The sequence below is a fragment of the Panthera pardus genome, unplaced genomic scaffold, assembly GCF_024362965.1.
Source record: "Panthera pardus isolate Hobbes unplaced genomic scaffold, ASM2436296v1 HiC_scaffold_13, whole genome shotgun sequence".
NCBI classification, from domain to species: Eukaryota; Metazoa; Chordata; class Mammalia; order Carnivora; family Felidae; genus Panthera; species Panthera pardus.
Genome location: NW_026526688.1, coordinates 179,232,855 through 179,238,433, shown reverse-complemented (window position 1 = coordinate 179,238,433; position 5,579 = coordinate 179,232,855). Strand labels below are relative to the sequence as shown.

At 34.2% G+C, this 5,579-nt stretch overlaps 1 pseudogene; it reads right to left on the bottom strand.

Moving 5' to 3' along the window:
* Positions 1-207: 207 nt before the first annotated feature.
* Positions 208-303, bottom strand: LOC128776783 (U6 spliceosomal RNA; annotated as a pseudogene).
* Positions 304-5,579: the final 5,276 nt, after the last annotated feature.

The following is a 5,579-nucleotide window of genomic DNA, read 5'->3' as shown; positions in this document are numbered from 1 at the left end:
TTCCAGAGTGACTGCATCAATTTGCATTCCCACCAACAGTGCAAAAGCGTTCCCCTTTCTCTGCATTGTCACTGACATCTATTGTTTCCTGAGTTGATCCTTTTAACCATTCTGGCAGGTGTGAGATGGTATCTCACTGGGGTTTTGAGTTGTATTTCCCTGATAATGAGTGATGCTGAGCATTTTTTCATGGGTCTGTTAGCCAAAAAAAATATGAAACTCTTCACAAATTTGCGTATCACCTTTGTGCAGGGGCCATGTGAATCATTCCAATTTTAGTATATGTGCTGCAGAAGCGAGCACTAGATATTCTTTACCAAGTTCAGGGAAATCCCCCCTTTTTCTAGCTTACTGAGAATATTTATCATGAATGGGTACTAGATTTCATCAAATCCTTTTTTTTTTTTTTTTTTTTTTTTTGCATCTAGTGCTTTGACCATGCAATTTTTCTCTTCTAGCTGTTGATGTGACAAATAACATTAACTGATTTTGAATGCCGAACAAGCTTTGTGTGCCTGGTGGACATTCCACTTGGTCTTAGTATGTAATTATTTTTATACATGGTGGGTTTCAATTGTTTAATATTTCACTAAAGATTCTGCATCTATGTTCATGAGAGAGCTGTAGTTTTTTCTGATTGCACGGTTTTTGCAGCAGGGTAATGTTGGCCTCAGAAGGAGTTAGGAGGCATGTCTTCTGCTTTTATCCTCTGAAAGAAATTGTGGAGAATTGGCAAAATTTCATCCTTTAATGCTTGGTAGTATTCACCAGTGAACCCACCTGGCCTTGCTCTTTCTATTTTCATAAGGTTATTAATTGTTGATTCAATTTCTTTAATAGGTATATGCCTGTTTCAATTATCTGTATCTTCTTTGGAAAATTATGTTTTTTTTAGGGATTGGCCCATTTCACCTAGGTCTTCAAACTTGTGGGTAGACCAACTGTTTTAAGCCAGGTTTTCTAACATACAAATATGTAACTAATCCTAGCTCAACTTAACTTTTCTCCCAGTAGAATGGGCCTAGAACACTATTTCTAAACAAAAATAACGATTCAAACAAAACAACCATTTTTCTTATTTAAAAAGGAATAAATTCTAGTATAATTATCAGGTATCTCTAAAAAAAGTCATCTGTCTTCAATTAAATACAGTCAAGTTGCATCACAGTTGCCTTTTACTTACAAAATTAAATTATAAATGGAACACACTAACAAACACAAGAGATAGAGACAAAAATTATTTTATTCATTATGTATTTATTTATTTTAAAGATTATTTATTTATTTTGAGAGAGAGAGAGAGAGAGAGAGAGAGAGAGAGAGCAAGCAGGGGAGGGGCAGAGAGAGGGAGACAGAGAGAATCCCAAGCAGACTCTGCACATCAGTGCAGAGCCCATAGCAGGGCTAGAACCCAGGAACTGTGAGATCATGACTGGAACCGAAGTCAAGAGTTGGATGTTCAACCAACTGAGCCACCCATGTGTCCCGGAGAAAAATATCCTTTTAAATGGTGTAGGATATATTCCCCAACATTCGACTCAATAAATAAATGTCTCAGAATTGTGAAGAACCAGAATGGAAAATTGCTTTTCCATTACTTGGCCTCGGTTCCTACATATGTCCCACAGTGTGAACTAATCACCATACTGAGTGGGTTTCTAGTATTTAGATATATGTATTTTTGAAAATATGGCTCCTGAATATAATCCAACTACTTCCTTTAGTGTTCAACTTGAAGAAACTGCAACTTATTCTAAGGAATAAGATGGGAAATGTATCTACAACTTCATGCTGATTTGAACTTAACGAGAGGAAATGTTTGGGGCTTTCAAGGCTATTATTGACTCTCCTTCTCACACACACATTATATAATATATATATATATATATATAAATTGTATATATAATTGTATATTTATATTATATATAATATGTGTGTGTATTTGACTTTATGATTTTACTGTAGCAAACCAGCATAACTACTAATCTATAGCCCGCTGATGGATATCAGCTATAAATAATATGTAAGGTATGATGATAAAATAATTCAACTTAGTTTTGGCCAAACCTATTGATAAACAAGTGTGAATTAGCACTTGTTTTCTTATCTCAAAATCTATATATATTAAGATATTTTCTAATTTCTCTTTTTGGAATATCCTTTGAAGCTTGCTCAAATCATTTAAATTCAATTAATCTTGGCAGGTGGCCATTCTTAGCAAGTAGGCTTGGTTTCTAGTAATAGTAGAAATTCGTCTCATGTAAGTGTTAGGCACTTAAAATTGACAAAATTATTTTAAGACAAAATGTGTGGTGCCTCTAAATTAACAAGACTTGCTTCATTCTTATGGCTCATAATCTAGTTCTGAGAACAAGTCACAGGAATAAATTTCAAAGTGCTGATGGGTCCTTCGCTGGAATTAGTCAATAAATATCACGACCATTGTAAAGAAGACAACACATATTGGATGTAATAGTTCTAATACATTTGCTTAAATCTTCACTCTCTGGTAGCCAAATACCTTCTACTTTATTTTAAAAAAAATATCTTAGTTTTTTGTAAATGAGCAGTATGAAATAGCTATACACCTTCATCTGCATGATGTTTCTAAACTCACGAAAATAAGGCAATTTTCCTCCCCACCTCAATCCTGTTCCATCTAAGAAAAACTTTCTCCCTCACTCCTATTCCATCTAAGAAAAACTTTCATGCAGGTAATTGTTTCTTATGATTTATTTTCATTTTTTCAATATTTTAAAAGTTTATCTATTTTGAGAGAAAGTGAGCATGAATGGGGGAAGGGCAGAGAGAGAGAGAGAGAGAGAGAGAGAGAAAGAGAATCCCAAGGAGGCTCCAAGTTGTCAGCACAGAGCCTGACGTGGGGCTCAAACTCACAAACCGTGAGATCATGACCTGAGCTGAACCCAAAAAGTCAAACACTTAACGGACTGAGCCACCCAGGCACCCTATTATGGTTTCATCTTCTGCAATTCTCCAAAAGAAAGACCACAATATGTCCTCATGTATCAGCTTTATAGAGAATGTACACCGGGTATGCCCTTATTTTTCTTTGAATCTTGGACTATAAAATCAGAACAGTTTCATAAAAAGTAGGACTGGGAGTAGTTGAAGTGAGTGGGGCACTTACTTTGGGCACAAAGTTTAAGGAGTTCAAAACATTTGGTAACCAACATAAATAATATTTATGCATTATAGCTATAATATATAAAAATAGATATGACAACATTTATATTTTATAAGTGTATATTATGTATTTGTATCTTATAAATTTATAAATCTCTATTTGAATTTTATCATATAATATTTTAAGCAAATTGTTAAATCAAATTTAATGAAAAAAGCCAATAATGTACACATTTTCAAATCTTTAAATAAACATTGGCTTATTTATTTGTTTTGTCACACTATCATATTGCACAAGGAAATACTCCTTTATAATCAACCTAAAGTTCCTGGTCTATGTAGATGTTACGTTTTAGCTGGATGGCTTTATGAAGGTTAACATGTCTGTGTGGGAACAGATTGGATAATATCAACTCTGATATATAGTAACATGTTTTTTTTTTAATTATTGTAGAAGTTTCATTAGCTTTTTCCAATTGGTTCTAAACACGGGAGAATATTTTGATATGTGTATACAAGGAAACATGTTTTCCTCACATTCCAAATTTTTTCACAGCTGCCTCTTGCTAACAAGCACTGCTAGAGGGATAACATTTTAGCTTCCCAAAGGTTATGTGTATGGTGCGCACCATCATCCTGTGTTATATTATGAAGAGTCCACAGAGTAATTTTGGTAGAAATCAACTCAAATGCCAGTTTAGTGGCAGTTTATTGTGGTTTTTTTAGGTAGACATATTGTTTCAGAATAATGTGAAAGTATCCGAGAACAGAAATAATGGGAAAGCACAAATACCAAGAGGTAAATACTATGGGGTACCATTCTAAATAGAAAATTCTGTCTGTTCTTCAATATTTAAATAAGTTTGCTGTTTATTCAGCATATGACCTAATTCAAATTATTTACAATTCAAGTATTTGTGTCTACTGTGGATCTTGTTTTGGCTGTTTAGTCTAAAATGGTTCCCCTTGTTATTTCTTGTATACTGTGTATACAACCTAGATTAGCATAATCACTGTGATTAACATTGAGGAACAGAAATGAAAATGGTTGCCGAAAGCAGTTTGGATGATATGTACAATGGTAAAATTTTGTATTGCATGAATACTCAAATTATAACATTTGACTTTAGTTCTAAAATCTCTGAAGCATTAGTGGGAGAATAGAATTTAGGGCATAGATGAATATACAAATGTAGGCTAGACAAAAACACAGATGTGATCTATACAGAATATACATTGCTGTACTAATATATTTAACTGGGAGGGACTGTAATATTATTGGTACTATAGACTTTATAATTATGCTAAGACGTGAGTCAGTCCTAGCCTTAATTGGTAGCTGAGTAATTGTAAGTTACTGTCTTCCTCCAAGGCTCAGTCTTCCTGCTTGTAAAATGGTATATTAATATAATTTACTCAGTAGGGTGGTTGCAAGTCTTAAATGTAATTATAAATGCAAGTTTTTTGGCATAATGTTAGACAAATGATAAATGTTTCCTAAATACTATCTATGGTATATCACTTCTCTGACTTCTTTTTCTGTTTCATCCCTTAAGGTCATATTTGTGTTCACAAATCTGCATTTTATTTCATATTCCTTCCACTAATAGCTTTCGCTGTTTGCACTGTTTCTGGATTTCACACCAGTTTAAATTGGATAACTCTACCTCAAAACACAAAGGATATCCACATCCAAAATATTAAATTTGGGACACATGATAACAAGACTGATCTTGGGGATCATTTTTTAATGTATAGAAATATTGTACACATTATACAATGTGTGCACATCACAGTGATGTTCACATAAAAGTAATAGGATATTGTATGTCAGTCATATTTCAATAAAAACATCAATTTTGAGGGGTGCCTGGGTGGCTCAGGTGGTTGAGCATCTGACTCTTGATTTTGGCTCCGGTCAGGATACTAGAGTTGTGGAATTGAGCCCCATGTCAGTCTCTGCGCTCGAGCCTGCTTGAGTCTCTCTCTCTCTCTCTCTCTCTCTCTCTCTCTCTCTCTCTCTTTCTCTCTCTCTCCCTCTCTGCCCCTCTCCCCTGCATGTGCTCTCTCTAAAAAAACAAACAAAACCCCCCAATTTTGGGAAGATAGCTAATGCAGTTCATTACTGACAGCTAAAATTTATATGTATATTCATTTTATATATATATATTCAATTCAAAAACTTAAATGTAAACACAGTTAGGAAAGTAAAACTACCTGTTGGCTTAAGTTTTCTGATAATCAGATACCTTCTGTGATCATTAACAATAAAGTCATAGAAAGAAAGTTGTCCGACTACTAACCATACAGGAAGTTTGATTAAGCTTCTGCATCGTGACTGTAGACGAGATTATCCTTCTTTCTGTTATCAATCACTAGGAGAAATTGGCTAGACTTACAAACATTTCCTAACCTTTGTCTACCCAAGTTTAGAA